Below are 17,535 nucleotides of genomic sequence, written 5' to 3'. Positions count from 1 at the left end.
GAGGGTTAGCTATAGGTCCATTCCAACTCTATGGTTCATAGCAACATCAACATAAAATAATTTTTTTTAAAAAAAGACATAGGGAGAGAGGAGTGAAAAGAAATAGTTGTTAAGGAAAAGACAATACACATAAGAGGTTGATTAGAGTTTAATTAATTAATTGCATTAATAAGAAAAGGGATGTCTAGTGGTATAGTCCATAGTGAGTTATTTTGCTAACTCAAAAGAGGTGAGTTTCGTTGTAGATTTAATTGAGACCAAGTCTCAGATGTCTGTTCGATAGGTAAGCCTGGCCTTTATATGACTGAGTTTTGTTCCACATTTCCCCCTACTTTTTGCAGGTTCTTCTGTTGCAATCCCTTTGAAAGTGGTCAGCGGCACCATCTTGATCATCTCACCTCAGAGGTATGAGAGTTGAGGTTCTCATGATTCATTAGTGCTTTGAACTTGTCTTTTCAGTACATCTTTGCTTTTCATCTCTTTTTCTCTGTTCCGAACAGGAATCAACCAGTAGTTTCACATTAGATGGTTACTTGCAAGCTTTTGAGACCCCAATTGCTTCTTCCCAGAATAAGATGTAGAACATTGTCTTTGTGGATTATTTTATCCTAACTGATCTTAACAACAACAACAACCACAACTGATCTTAATGTTCCCCAAGACTCTGAGGCCCTAGGACCAGCATCCCTCGGGTGTTTGATTTTTACTAATTTTACATAGTTTTGCCCCTTGCTGGCTCTGTCTGCTCTGTACAAAGGTGTGTTTATAGCATGTATTAATATTTGGAAGCAGGAGTGGCATCCACTTCCTAAACAACATGCCTCTGGAAACTCTGTGAACTTCGGTAAATGAAAGTAGTTATCAAAAGGCTTCAGATAGGGTTGCTATGAGCTGTGCTCAAGTAATGCTCAACTTGACGGCAATCAACAACAACAATAACATTCCAGTTACATTAGACGACTGCATACTTGAATGTGGGGTTTCTGGTAGCCTTATCTTTAATCTTCTGAAATATTACTTTGACTGTATAAAGTCTTTCCATTAATCAGTAGGGTAAGTCCTTAAGCTCTTTTGTGCCTTTTTACACAGAAGCTTGATTATCTTCTCTTCTTCAAAGTAAATGCTGAAGAGTAAAGAGCTAATAGAAGTAAATACAATTGGTACTTGTGTAAAAAGTATCAAAAACTAAAAAGCAAATAAAGAAGGATTTGTTTGTTATTCCCATTGACAAAGCATTTTTCTCAATTTTTGCATCAAGTTGCTGCCAGTAATTGAGAAGATTGCGTTATTTAATATATTAAGTTGTTTGTACTCCAAAAAAAAAGTTGTTTTACTCCAAAAACCTTTGGTTTTTGTCTTTTATTACATAATAAAGATATTATTAAAATATATTTAAAGGAAGCTCTGGTAGCCTGGTGGCAGGAAGTTGTGCTCAATCCTAAAGGCGTGATTTGAACCCACCAGACGCTCTAGAGAAGGAGGAGTAATCTTCTGTGCTAGTTGGATCCGATGCGATAGTACGTAAGAAAATAGTAAATAAAATTTTAAATGTTCATTAACTTGTTAACTTCCCTTAATTGATGCTCTGGGAAAATTAAGATATATATTTCCAGGACACTAGTATCCTCCTGACTTGACAGCACACATCAATAAGAAGCATCCTCTTGAGATCTTAGAGCTAGAATTCTCACAGGTCATTTTGTCTGACTCTGTATTTTGCAGCTACTACTAAGGTGATCTTACAGAGTGTGGAAATTACCGAAAAATATCACTAATATCACACTTGAGAAAATTCCTGCTGAAGATTATTAAAAAACAACTGGAACAGTACATTGACAGAGAACTACCAGAAGTGCAAGTTGGCTTTAGAAGAGGCCATTGTACTAGGGATATCATAGCCAGTGTCTGAAGGATTTTAGCTGAAACCAGAGAGTACCAGAGGAATGCCTATCTTTGTTTTATTGACTGTGTGGATCACAACATATTGTGGCTAACCTTGAGAAGGATCAGAATTTCAGAATACCTGATTATGCTCATGCAAAACCTGTACTTGGACTAGGAAGCAATTGTCAGAATAAGGTTCAAAATCAGGAATGGAATGTGTTAGGGGGATCTGTCCTTTCTCCATACCTTTTCAATCTATATGTGGAGCAGATTATTTGGGAGGCTAGACTTTTTGAGGAGCAAAGTGTCATCAGGATTGGAGGAAGACTCATTAACAACCTGTACTATGTAGATGCATCAACCTTGCTTGCTGAAACTGATTCAGAAGGGCAAGGACTGCAGTCTCCAATATGGATTGAAGCTCAGCATCAAGAAAACAAAGATTAATCACTGGACCAATTGACAGCACCATGATACATGGAGAAGGGGTTGAGATTGTTAACAGTTGCATCTTGCTCAGCTCCACAATATACACTCTTGGCACTAGCAATCAGGAAATCAAAAGATGAATTGCACTGAGGAAAATCTCCAGTCAAGGACCTTCCCAGAGAATAGCAACTATGTTAGTCTCAAGACTAAGGTGTGCCATGGTCTTTGCAGTTACTTGCTATGCATCAGAAAGCTGGTGCTTTAAGTTGTGCTGCTGGAAAAGATTATCGAGCATTCCATGGACTACCAAAAGAACAAATTGGTCTGTCCTACAGAGATTGAATTCAGATTGCTCCTTGGAGGCAAGGATTTTGAAGCTCTGTCCCAAATTTGGGGATGTTGCCAGGAGGGACCAGTACTTGGAGGGATGTGATACTTGGAAGGGTAGAGGGGCTGCTTAAAAGAGGAAGACCCAGGATGAGATGAATTGACACACTAATTGAGGTAATGGGGATAGGTGTGTTGGAGACAGTGAGACTGGCTCAGGGTTTTGGAGCTTTTGTGCATTGGGTCACTTATAAGCTGCAGTCATCTTAGTGGCACATAATAACAGTGACTCCTGGTTGCCATTGGTTTGAAACAGACTCGTAGCCAATCTTCCAGGAGGTTTCCCAAAGCTTGTAAATCACATGGGAGGAGATTGTGTATTTTTCTTCCTAGAAGCAGCTGATAGATACCTACTTGCAGAGAGGTGCTACCTTTGGTTTAGCAACACAGCTTCCTACAAACCATGCCTCCAGAGCTCCCGGTATTTTGCAAGAGGGAGTAATTTGAGGTCCTAAAATATAATGGCTTGATTTATGCTTATATTTGTAGAGACTGGATTAAAACTCTGATAAGGCAAGTTATGTAACATCTTTGACTCTTAAATTGAGTAGCCAGGTGGGTAAGAATTTACAATGCAAGCCTAAAAGGCAGGTGGTGTGAACCAGAAGAGAAACATGCACAATCTCTTCCCATGCAATTTAGAAACCATGAAAATCCATTGGAAGGTCAACTGTGAGTCAGTTCCTGGCAGACTACACATAACAACAACCTCAAAATAGTTACATGAATTAAATAACTAAGGAGTTGAATGGCTGAGTTTGTGGTAGATAAACAAATGATGAGGGTTTGTTTTGGTTTTGTTTATCAAGTCTGTCCTGTATCTATTTAGTTTATCTGAACATTTTGTATTCTTGGTTCCAGTGATAAATGTGTTTCAGGGCAGAAATTGAGCAAGAGTATTTAAGCTTTCTTGACTTTTCCCTATTTAGGAAGCTGGCATTAGAAGGAACTTTTCCCAAGATTTGCTAGAAAACAGAGCTCAAATTTAAGACCTACAGTACTTGCTTGATGTTAGGTGTTATTATTGTTAGACAGAAGATCTGAACTTTGCCCAATCCTACCCCATATTCACCATCTCTGAGATGCTCCAGTCTTTAGTTGCAGCCACTGTCAGTTCATCTTGCTGAAGGTCTTCCTCACTTTCTCTGTCCCTCTACCTTTCCCAACATAATGTATTTTTCTATGTACTAATGCTTTGAGGTCTTAGTCCTGCAATGGATACCAAGACCAGAGATCCCCCTGAGCTACTGATTGTGCCAAATACCTCTATGAGAGATGCCATCCTGCCTACCACCAAAGTCCTCAGCTGGAACTCAGAAAAGATGTCTGGCACCACAATATTTGTATGCCTGATTGTTTGTATACCTGTCTCTGTGTTGGTTCACTTTGTTGGGGAATGTTTGGCATGTTGTTAATTACGTTATATTTTGCTTGTTTATCATTTGCTTGTACTAGTACAGCACTTGCCTGTTACTCTGATGTACTAGTGTAATTTGTGGGTTGCTGTGATGCTGCAAGCTGTGCTACCTGTGTTTCAAATGCCAGAAGGGTCACCCATCATGGACAGGTTACAGTGAATCTCCTAGATTACAACAGATTAGGAAGGATTGGCCATCCACTTCAGAAATAATAGGTCTTTGAAAACTCCAAGAACAACAGAGAATATGAGTAGATATAGTCTTAGGGGTTTACCCAGAGGGGACATCACTCAGAATGAGAAGAAACAGCTGCAAACATCCTTTAATAATTGGAATGTGGATGTACAAAGTATAAATGCATGAAAACTGGAAGCTGTAAAGAAATGACACATCAGTGAACTGAGATGGACTGGCATGGCCACTTTGAATCATTCAGTCATATGATCTGCTATGCTGGAAATGAAAAATTGAGGAAATGGTGTCACATTCATAGTTAAAAAGACAATTTCAAGATCTAGCCTAAAGTACAATGTTGTGCTTTTATTAAATCCATACCTAGACCAAGAAGCTGCACAGAACAAGGGAATACTGCCCGGTTTAAAATCAAGAAGGGTGTGTGACAGCGTTGTATCCTTTCTCCATACCTATTCACTTTGTATGCTGAGCAAATGATTCATGTGGACTTTGAGAAGGGTGGCATCAGGATCGGAGGAATACTCATCAACAATGTGTGTTAGGCAGATGAGACAACCTTGCTTGCTATAAAGGAAGAGGGCTTGAAATGCTTTCTGCAGAAGATTAAGCCTTCAATATGGATCACATCTCAACGCAAAGTGTGATGGTAGGGTTAAATGCCATCAAGTTGAGTAGAAATCATAGCTACCCTAGGAACAACAGACCTGAACCCTGGCCTATCCTGTGTGCCATCCTCACAATCTTTGACACTTTCAACCCCATTGACACAGACCCTGTGTCAGTCTGACTGGTTGAGGGTCTTCCTCTCCTTCATCATCCCGCCACCTTTCCGAGCATGATACCCCTCGCCAATGAATAGCCTTTCCTGCCAACGTGTCCAGGGTATGTGAAATGAAACTTAATCATCTTTACCTCAAAGAAGCACTCTGGCTGTACCTTTTCCAAGAAATATGTTTGTTCTTTTTGGAAGTCTGTGGAAAAGTCAGTACCCTTCTCCAGCATGACAGTTCAGAGGCTTTAGTTCTTCTGCCATCCTTAGTAATTGTCCAAATCTCAAATGCATAACAATTGACTAAAAAAACCCATAACCTGAATTAGGCACACCTTACTCCTCAAACTGACATCATTGCTCCTTAGTAGTTTGGAGAAGTCCCTGACTGTAGACTTTCCCAGTGCAATATGTCTCCAAATCTTCTGACTACTAATATCAAGTGTACTGATTCTGGATCCAAGTAAGATGAAGTTGTTGACTGCTTCAATCTTTTCTCCATCTATCATGATATTGCTGTCAGTCCAGTGCCTAACATCTTTTTTTTCGTTTCTTTTTAACATTGAGATGCAATCCATATTGAAGGCTGCAATCTTTGATCTTCTTCAAGCAAGTACTTGAAGTCCTCCTCACTTTAAGAAAGAAAGGTTGTGTCATCTACATAATTGATACCACATTCTTCTGAGTCCAGTTTCTTGAATAATCTCAGCATACAGATTAAATGGGTATGGAGAAAAGATACAATCTTGATGCACATATTTCCTAATTTTAAACAGTGCAGTGGTTCCTAGCTCTGTTCACACAATAGCCTCTTGGTTTAGGTATAGATTTCATACTAGCACAATTAAGTGTTCTGGAATTCTCATTCTTCTCAATGTTAGCCATTATTTGTTACTATCTACACAGTTAAGCAGCATCACAATAGTTGGAGAAAGGATTGAAGTTATCAGTGACTTCATCTTACTTGGATCTATAGTCAACACTTTGATACCAGAAGTCAAGAGATCAGGAGACATACTGCACTGGGCAAGTCACCTGTCAGGGGTATCACCAGTAAACTGAAGAGCAATAATGTCGGTATGAAGACTAACATGTACCTGATTCAGGCCATTGTCTTTTCAATCACTTGCTCCTTATTTGAGAACAGTGAATAAGGATCCTATGGACTGCCAAAAGAACGAATAAATATCTCTTGGGAAAAGTGCAACCAGAATGCTCCTTGGAGGCAAAAATGGTGAAACTTTATCTCTTTTATACTTTGTTTATGTTGCTAATTCCTTAGAAGAGTACATCAGACATACTTTGAAACATGGAGAGTCAGTGAAAGACCCTAAAAAAAGATAAACACCATGACTACAGCAATAGGCTCTAGTGTGTCAGAGATTGTGAGGATGGCGCAGGATAGGAGAGGGTACAGATCTATTCTTTTTTTTTTTCATTATTTTTGTGTGAGTGTACCGTCAAATCAGATCTGACTGGTACAGGAGGATATTGTCCCTCCCCCGGCAGAGCATCTGGTGGATTTGAACCATGCGCCTCTGGGATTGTAGTTGCAGCTCCTTACCACTAGGCCACCAGAGCCCCCCGGTACAGATCTATTCTCTTATGAATTGTACTCAACTCAGTGGCACCTAACAACAACTGATAAGTTGTCTCTCCTGACAAGATGGTGAGACAAAATTTCACTATCCTTGCCTCTAAGGAGCACCCTGGTTGATCTCTTCCAAGTGAGAGTTGTTTGTTCTTTTAGAAGTGCATAGGCTATTCATTACTCTTCTTTAGTGCCACAATTTTGAAGGCATTGATTCTTCTATCATCCTTACTCATTTTCAGATATATAGGAAGCAGTCGAAAAAATCCCAAGCTTGCCTTGGATCAGGACCACCTTAGTCTGTAAACTGACACTGTTGCACTTTAGTACCTTGGAGAGGTCCTTGACAGCAGATTTTTCCAGTAAGGCACTTTAAAAAAAAAAAAAAAAGATTTCTTGACTTCTACTTCCATGGGTTTTGATTGTAGATCCACATAAAGATGTCATTGGTAATCTAAGTCTTTTCTCTGTCTATCATGATATTGCCTGTTGGTTCAGTGGATCAGGAATGACTCAGGGTAGGACCTTACCATCACACTGTTGCAAGACACCAGGGCCTATGTGGCATGGTCGGCCCAGGAGCATCTTCTAGCCACGGCTTCTTCAGTGTCTGCTAAAGGCTGTGACTCAGCTCAGGTACATTCGCACCCTGGCCAACAATAGAACCACTGCAAGCCAGGTTGAGGGGCCACAGTTTCAGTGTGGCCCAAACCACAGTCCCTCCCAGAGCACTAGACCACTGCCATCGCTGCCTAGAGTCCGCCCAGCTACCTGTCCCGTCTGCCCAGTGCCAGGAGCAACAATATCACAGGTACTTTGGGTAAAACACCGCTGTCTATCTACCCCACATTTGATCCCTTAAACTCAAGCAGAAGGGGCTGGGCCAGGCTAAGCTGGCCTGAGACATGGTTTCTGGAAAGGAACAGACCTTCCCTCTTCTGTCGTTCAGGTACTTTGAGTGAAACACTGCTGTCTAACTACACCATATGGGATCCCTTAAGCTTAAGCAGAACAGGCCGAGACATGATTTCTGAAAGGGAACAGATTTCCCTCTTCTGCCATTCAGGTAGTTTGAGTGAAATACTGCTGTCAGGCTACACCATGTGGGATCACTTAAGCTCAAGAAGGGGCCAGTCTAGGGAGAGCCTAATGAGACACAGTTTCTAGAATGGAACACATTTTCTTCCTCTGCCATTCAGGTTTTTTGGGTGAAACACCGCTGTTGGGCCAAGAAGGGAGCAAAAATATACAGATCCTTCACAAAACATTGTCATACTCTGGGTCACTTTATAGTTATAACAAACTAATAGCCACTAAGAAAAGACATGGTGTCAAGAAAGAAGCAGTTGTCTTCAGTCATCATGAAGAAACAAATAATCTTTCTCCTAAAAAAGCAGACCCAATGCATAATCAGATATGACCATCCCCATGCAGTCTTTGCTCTTTTTACAGTTAGCTATGATTTGTATTCCATTTGAGGGCACATACACCACCACCACCTTGCTGTAGGACCAAGCAGAACTAATCCTGCAGGACTTGTAAGGCTGTCAATGTTTAGGAAAGCTAAGTACCTGTTGTTCTATTGAGAAGGTCTGGTGAGTTTGAATTACCAACTTTTTTGTTTGAAGGTGAGTGTTGTGCACCACTAGCGCTGCTTATAATGGAAAAAATGTTCTTGAAAATCTACATATTTTACCACATCATACACTGAAAATACACAGGAATTGTAGGCAAAATGAAGACAGGCCACTAATACTTCTGTAACTCAAGAATCCTAATATAAACGTAATGATGATGATGCCATCAAGTGGGCTACAACTCATAGCAGCTCTCTAAACAACATATACCAACTTTATCCTATCCTGTGCAATCCTCATGATCTCTGTCCTGCTCAAAGCTATCTCCTTGAGAGACTGTTAAATAAACATAATGTTGTTGTTGATTGCCGTTGAGTCAAGCACGACTCATAGCGACCCTATGAACAAAAGGCCTGAAACCTTTCTATAATTATCATCATTTATCAAAGTTCGTAGAGTTTCCAAAGGCAGGTTGTTGAAGTGTATGCCACCCCTGCTTCCAAATTACATAAAAATTAAAACCACAACCCCTAAAGCCAACACATAGTGATCTAGGAAGCTCTGATGGCCTAGTACTAAGAAACTGCCCTGCCAACCCAAAGGCACGCTGTTCAAATCTGCCAGGTGCTCCACAGGAGAAAGATGGGCAGTTTCCTCCCATGAGACTGCCTGTCTCCGAAATAAACATACTAGGTATTCTAATATAGATATTAAGAAGTTCTGGTGGCCTAGTGGCAAGATACTGTGCTGCAGTCGTGAGGGCACACAGTTCGAGTCCACCAGCTGTTCCAAGGGAGAAGGATGGGCAGTTTCCTGTGAAATTAACCACATTTGAAAACACATTTGAAAGTTAGTTACGGGTCGGTTCTGACTCAACAGTACACAACAATAATATTAATACAGTGTACATGATGATTTTAATTTTTTAATGAGTATATTTAACAATAAACATAGGAGTTCATCTTAAAAGCAATGAGAATGTTGGAAGTAGTTTAATGAAACTATTGAGATTGTTGAGTTGGAGAGCTAAGAGCTGAGTGAGACCATCACCTCAAGTTGCAGGAACAAAGCAAGTGCAGTTATATAGCAAGGGTAGATGGGTAGTTATTTTGTGTTTGTTTATTTCTTTTGCACAAGATGCAGTGAACCATCTGATAAGTGCTTCCAAATTAATCACCAGCTTAATCTAGAGCAAGTATGTCAGAATAGGTATCATACATAAGAGTACTTATATATCCTTTCTACTATGTTAAGAAACTAACAGTATTAATTTACAGTTTGATACTATGATCTATAAATGTCTTTGGATTTGAAATCTGTTCATGATATTAAAAAGAAAATCAGGAAATGCTATTTAAATATAATTCAAGAAAGCCAAAAATAAATGGCACCCAATAGACAAAAAATTATCAGATATTTAAGATTTAGTTGTAAGAACAATTAGGATTTGGGTTCAGAATGCATACAGTTGTGTAAAACTGAGTTTGCATATGGTTAAAGATTGGGTTCACAACTAGCACCAAAGACACCATTACTGAAAAGAGACAGATCCCCTCTAACTATCGTTAAGGGATTGTATTCCCAACACAAAGGCAGGCAGTTAAAATCCACCAGTGGTTCCATGGGAACCATACCATGCAGTGTATGACCTCCCAAAAGCCATTTGAGGGTCAGCTATGAATCAGTTTCAACTTGACAGTATATAACAGCTGAATACAATGTTGCTCTTCAGAAGTACAACTTGGCAAACATATACATAAAGGAGCTCCTTTATGTTAATTGCTTCCTTTTCCTTTAAGCTGACCCATAGGGTGCATGATTTAGCAAATGAAGTATGGGCTGCATTTCTACCCCTTTACTTCCATTATTTACTATGTGACAGGCACAATGTTAAGAGCTTTAAAATATTATTATACTTAATTATCATAATTAAATAAGATTATTATTCTCATTATTTCAAAGTTGATTTTTCAGTCTGCACATTTTCAAAATTCCATAATTGTGTATACGGTTGGCTGGAGCTCTGGAATAAAGAGTTATGCTGCCAGTCTAAAGGCAAGACGTTCAAATCCATCAAATACTCTGTGGGAGAAAGAGCATTTCTCTTTCTGTGAATGAGGAAACCCTCAGTGTTCTCCCACTCTGTCTGTGGTGATTTTTATAGTCTCTGAAAACCCTCTGGAGAATCTGCTTGGATTTGGTCCCAACTTGATGGCTGTGAGTTGAATATTGTTGTTTATATAGTTTATGTGCAATGGAATAGCTGGAACAATTCGTTTAATATGTAAGACACATCTTGTTTCAACTCTGCTCAAAACCTCTCAGTTCTTCATTTCACTCAGTAAAAGGCAGAGTCTTTATAATGGCCTACAACATATAAGTGTTTTATAGACAGTCACCTAGCCCTTCCCAGTTCTACTCTCATTTAACTCTTTAAATAGCCTTTACTCCACATGAGATATTCTTGCTTTATGGTTTTTACTAGCATTTCCTTCTGCTTGGCATAATTACCCAGGTATGTATGCAAATTAAACTCCCTTATCTCAGCTGTTATATAGCCATTGAGTCCTATTCTGATCTTTGTATATAAATTGCAACTTGACTCCCCTTTCCCTACACCTGATCTAGTAGTAATGTGGCCTTTTAAAAACTTTTTTTATTTGTGTTTACATATAATCATTCATATACATCATGTTTTGTATGTGTACTTTGTTTTGTACAATCATTCATATACATTGTTTTTATATCATTACTTAACCACTTCTGTGTGCCTATTATCACCCCATCTTTTCAAGTCCCTATTGAAACTTTCCCATTACTTCACACACACCCCCTCACTAACCTCTGCTATCCTAGTGATATTTTTTTCCCCTCCCTTTCCCTTATTCTGTTTCCTTCTTGCCTTTCCCTTTGAAACATATCTTATTCAATTATCCTATTTTCACAATAAGGGCTTTATTTAGTATTTGTCCTTATGTGACTGAGATATTTCACTTAGCAAAATGCACTCTAGTCTCTTCCAAGTTACATAGTATTTTATGAAATTGTTGCTCCTTAGCTCATAATATTCCATAATGTGAAAGTGCCACAATTTCTCAAGCTATTTGTTTGTTGATGGGTATTTGGGCTGCTTTTGTTTTCTTGTTATTATGAATAATGCTGCTATGAGCATACAATAGAATGCATTTTGATTGCACGTTGAGTCAATTTCAGGCTGCAGAAGTTGGAGAATTCCTCATTTATTTCATCTTTGTGTTTTGTGGTTGGAGCATGTATTTGGATGATGATTGTATTAACACAATTTCCTTAGAATAGCACCCTATCACTCAAAAGTATAACACATAGGATAGACCTTGAAATGCTCTTTCTATAATGAATGCCATACTATTTCTCATCGATATGTCATTTCCAGCATAATGAGGTCATTACCATATTCAAAATACCAGTTTATCTTCGTTTACTAATGCATGTTATTTTTAGATGTCATCAAGTACAAATTATAGTGACCTGTGAACAATAGATTTGAACCCTGTCCTATCCTGTACCAACCTCATAGTCTCTGACACACTTGTGTCTTGCCACAGTTACTGTGTCCATCCACCTCGTTGAGGGTCGTCTTCTTCATCCCTCCACCTTCCCAAGCATGATGTTCCTCTCCAGTGAATAGCCTGTCCTGGCAACATGTCCAAAGTATGTGAGATGAAGCTTTATCTTTTTTGCCTCCAAAGAGCATTTTGGCTGCACTTTCTCCAAGATATATCTGCTTGTTCTTTTGGCAGTCCGTGGTTATTCAGTACTCTTCTCCAAAACCAAAACTCAAAGGCATCAATAATTCTTCTGTCATCCTTATTGACTGTTCAGCTCTCAGCAGCATGGCAAGTGATTGAAAAACCATGGCCTGAATAAGGTGTACCATAGTCCTCAGGTTAACTTCATTGTTCCTCAATAATTTGGAGCCATCTCTGACTACAGATTTTCTCAGTGCAGTACATCTCTTGATCTCCTGACTGCTGGTACCAAGTGTATTGGTTGTGGATACAGGTGAAAGGAAGATGTTAACAGTTTCAATATTTTTGTTTGTCTTTCATGATGTTGCCTATTCTTGCAGTGGTGAGAATTTTTGTTTTCTTAATGTTAAGTTGCATCCAATATTGAAGGCTGTAGTCTTTGATCTTCTGCAGCAAGTGCTTCAAGTCCTCCTCACTTTCTGCAGGCAAGGTTGTGTCATCTGCATAATGAAGGTTATTAATGAGTCTTCCTCCAATCCTGATGCCACCATATTCTTCATTGTAGAGTCCATCTTGTGTGTGTGTGTGTGTGTGTGTGTGTGTGTACTGTCAAATCAGATCTGACTGGTACAGGAGGAGATGGCCTCTTCCTTCTCGGGCAGAGCATCTGGTGGATTCGAACTGCGTATCTCTGGGATTGCAGTGCAGCTTCTTGTCACTAGGCCACCAGAGCTCCCGAGTCCATCTTGAATAATTTGCTCAGCCTACAGATTGAATAGGTATAGACAGATAGATGATACAACCTGGCACACACTTTCCCTAATTTTAAACCATTCAGTGTTCCCTTGCTCTGTTTACACAACAGCCTCTTGTTCTAGGTATAGGCTTTACATGAACACAATTAATTGTTCTTGTACACCCATTTTTCTCAATGTTAGCCATAATTTTTTATGATTCACTAATGCCTGGGATGTCAATCTTCGTATGTTCTATTTCATTTTTTTGCATCTTCTAGTTTTCCTAAATCCATACTTCATACATTCCAAGTTTCAGTTACTAATGTTGTTATGTGCCGATGAGTCCCCTGCGATTCATAGCGACCCTATGTACAACAGCCCTAAACTCCGCTCTGTCCTGTGCCAATCGCACTGTCTCTGACACTCCCAACCCAATTATCCCAGTCACTGAATCAATCCACCTCATGGAGGGCCTTCCTCTCCTGCGCTGTCCCTCCACCCTCCCAAGCATGATGTCCCTCTCCAAGGACCAGTCTCTCCTCACAACATGTCCAAAGTATGTTAGACGGAGCCTCAGAATCCTTGCCTCCAAGGAGCCACCCGGTTTAACCCTTTCCAGGGCAAATCTGTTTGTTTTCCTAGCAGTCCATGGTATTCTCAGTACTCTTCTCCAGCACCCCAGCTCAAAGGCATTAATTCTCCTTCTATCCTCCTTGGTCATTGTCCAACTCTCTGATGCATAACAAGTGATTGCGAAGACCATGGCCTGTATCAGATGCACCTTAGTCTCCAGAGAGACACCATTGCTCTTCAGTACTTTGGAGAGGTCCCTAACAGCAGACTTTCCCATGGCAATGTGCCTTTTAATTTCCTGGCTGCTGGTGCCAAGACTGTTGACTAGGGAGCCAAGCAAACTAAAGCTGTGTACAATCTCAATCTCTTCACCATCCATCCTGATGCTGACAATTGGTCCAGTGGTGAGAATCTTTGTCTTCTTGACACAGAGCCACAATCCATATTGTAGGCTGCAGTCCTTGACACTCTGCAGCAGGCGCTTCAGGTCCTCTTCAGTTACTAATAGATGTTTGCAAATGAAGGTCCATCATTGGGTAAAAGCTTTATTCCTTTCGAGTCATTATGGTGGACTCAACCTTGCGGAGGCAGCTCTTTCCCAGTCACATTTTAAGTTCTTCCAACCTGATGCTCTCATCATCTGGCATTGTTCTCTTGTCCATAAAGTTTTAGAAGGCCTTTTATTTCATAAATGAATGACTAGTGCTGGTAATTTTTTTGATAGAGAACTGCTAGAAGTTCAGACTGGATTAAGAAGTTGTGGCACAAGGATGTTATTACTGATCTCAAGTGGATTGTGGCTCACAGCAGAGAATCCCAGAAAGATGTTTTATTGATTGTGCAAGGACTGTGTGTATCATAACATTTGACTTTGTGGGTCATAACAAACTATGGCTAACATAGTGAAGAATGGGCATCCTAGAACACTTAACTGTGCTCCTGCAAAACCACGAAGCAGTTGTGTGAACAGAACAAGGGACACTGCATGTTTTAAAAAGAGGAAAGGTGTTCATCAAGATTGTATCCTTTCTCCATACCTGTTAAATCTGAAAAATGAGCAAATCCGTTAAGAGGCTGGACTCTTAAGAAGAGTGTGACATTAGGATTGGAGGAAGATACCTCAATAACCTGCCTTAGATAGGTGACACAGCTTTGCTCCAGAAGATGAAGACTTTAAACACTTAATTCAGGACATCAAAGACTACAGCTTTCAATATGAGTTATATCTCAACATCAAGAACATAAAAATCCTCACTACTGGACCAATAAGCAAACAATGATTGATGGAGAAAAGAGTAAAGTTGTCTCCACACTCAACACTAAGGGTAGCAGTAGTCAAGAAATCAAAAGACACATCACATTGGGAAAATATATGCTGTTAGAGACCTTTCCAAAGCGTTAAGGAGCAACGATATCAATTTAAAGACCAAGTCATGATATTTTCCCTTGTTATCTATGCATCTGAAAGTTGAATAATAAGGGAAAACAGAAGAATTATCTTTGAATTGTGGTGTTGACAAAGAGTACTGAATATCCCATGAGCTTCTGAAAGAACAAACAAATCTTATCTGAAAGGAAGTGCAAATAGAGTGCTCCTTAGAGGCAAAGATGGTATAACTTTGTCTCATTTCCTTTGGGCATATGAGGAGGAAACAGTCCTTGGAGAAAGACATCAGGTAGAGTGTCCCCATAAGAGAGGAAGACCCTCAAGAGATCGATTGACATGGTGATTACCACTATAGGCCTGAGCAGGACAGAGGTCCTAAAGAGCACAGGATAAGGCAAGGTTCAAATCTTGAACCTTGTTCATAGAGTCCCTGTGGATTGTCAACTTGTTAACACTTAGCAACAACGAAAGATATTTGCAATGAATATGTCAGTGGTTGTTCAGAATTCTATCATGCAATCTCCTTTCTCTCAGCAATACCATGTTTCTGATTACCAGCCCTTGTTTGTTTCCAATATTTTCATCTATTCTTCTTATTAATATCTCTGTATTGCATATTTGATGACTTTCAGACTTGCAGGAATTGATAGAAATCCTCAGTTTCTTCATAATTGCTTTTCGTAGTTGGTGGATAAACTTGCAGGGTAGTATTAAAAGCAGATGGCACAATCTTGCTGAAAGTGAGGAGGACTTGAAGCACTTGTTGCAGAAGATCAAGGAATGTGGCAGCCTTCAGTATGGATTGCATCTCAATGTCAAGAAAACAAAGATTCTTACCACTGGACTGATAGGAAACATCATAAAGTCTGGAGAAGAGAATGAAAATGTCAACAGCTTTATCTTGCTTAGATCCACAATAACACCCGTGGTACCAGCAGTCAGGAAATAAGGAGACACATTGCACTGGGAAAATCGGCAGTTAGGGACCTCTCCAAATTATTGAGTAATAATGTCAGTTTGAGGACTAAGGTGCATATGATTTAACCCATAGTTTTTCTGATCCCTTGTTATTCATCTGAGTGCTAGATGATGACTAAGGATAACAGAAAAACAATTGATGCCTTTGAGCTGTGGTATTGGAGAAGAGCACTGAACATCCCATGGATGGCTAAGACATCAGACAGGTATGTCTTTGAGAGGGTGCAGCTGGAATGCTCTTTGGAGGCAAGATTGATGAGGTTTCACCTCACATTCTTTGGGCATATTGATAGAAGGGGCTATTTTTGGAGAGGGACATGATGATGGGAAGGGTGGAGCGGGACAGTAAGACCCTCAATTAGTTGTATTATCATGGTGACTGCCTCAGTGGGCTCTTGTGTGTCATGAAGTGTGAGAATGGCACAGGATAGAACAGTGTTCAGATGTTTTGTTCACAGGGTCACTATGAGTCGTATTTGACTCATTGGTACCTAACAACAACAGATCTTTATTGTATGTGTGGTTTTGGATGTTATCTTCTCTATGACAGCATTGTAATACAGAATAGATCCTGAATGTTTCTTTTTGGTAATGAACATAATACCATCCACTTTAACTTGTTTTCATAGTAGACTGCATGATTGTATGATTCAGAAGGGCACACCGGTCCATTTTAGCTCACTAATGCTTTGGAAAATCAATCTTTATTTGTTCCACTTCATTTTTGACAACTTCAAATTTTCAGAGTCATACTTCCTAATGCCATGTTCCAGTTATTAATTGATGTTTGCAGCTGCTTATCCTTATTTTGTGTCATGTCATCTTCATTGGCTGGAAGCATTGCTCTGTCCATATCTTTAAGGTGGACCCAATTTTGAGAACACACCTCTTTCCCAGTTGTCCTTTGAGTGCCTTTCAACCTGAAGGATTCAACTTCCAGCATTTTATCACCATTTTTAGAGTTGTTTGTAGAGTTTTCTAGTGCTCACTATTTCAGAAGTGGACGACCAGTCCTGCTTCCTAATTTGCATTAATCTAAAAGTCCCACTGAAACTCACCCTGGGAGTTCTTTCTTATATATGAAATACCATTGTATATCAGTCTTCTCTAGATTAACATAAAGATTTGAAATATGCATTTTCACTTTTTTTATATTGTTGTTGTTATGTGCCGCTTGCGACTCTTAGCGACCCTATGAACAACAGCTCTAAACTCTGCTCTGTCCTTTGCCAATCTCATTGTCTCCATCACAGTCATCCCAATTGTCCCAGTCGCTGAATAAATCCACCTCCCAGAGGGCCTTCCCCTCCTGCACCTGCCCTCCACGCTCCCAAGTATTATGTCCCTCTCCAAGGACCGGTCCCTCCTTACAACATGACCAAAGTACGTCAGACGATTCTCAGAATGCTTGCCTCCAAGGAGGAGCCTGGTTTAACCCTCTCCAGGATGAATCTGTTTGTTTTCTTAGCAGTCCATGGTACCCCCAGCTCTCTTCTCCAACACCAAAGCTCAAAAGCATCGATTCTCCTTTTATCCTCCCTAGCCATTGTCCAACTCTCTGATGGAGAACAAGTGATTGCAAAGACCATGGCCTGTATCAGACTCACTTTAGTGTCCACAGCGACACCGTTGCTCCTGAATACTTTAGAGAGGTCATTAACAGCAGACTTTCCCATCGCAGTCCGTTTTTTGATTTCCTGACTGCTGGTACCAAGAGTGTTGACCGTGGAGCCAAGCAAACTGTGAACAATCTCAATCTCTTTGCCATCCATCCTGATGCTACCAATTTGTCCAGTGGTGAGAATCTTTGTCTTCTTGACATTGAGCCTCAGTCCATACTGAAGGCTGCAGCCCTTGACCCTCTGCAGCAAGTGCATGAGGT

The sequence above is a fragment of the Elephantulus edwardii genome, unplaced genomic scaffold, assembly GCF_000299155.1.
Source record: "Elephantulus edwardii isolate Elephantulus edwardi_28Jun2011 unplaced genomic scaffold, EleEdw1.0 scaffold00443, whole genome shotgun sequence".
NCBI lineage: Eukaryota > Metazoa > Chordata > Mammalia > Macroscelidea > Macroscelididae > Elephantulus > Elephantulus edwardii.
The sequence above is the reverse complement of the archived record's forward strand: the minus strand, read 5'-3'. Positions refer to the sequence as shown.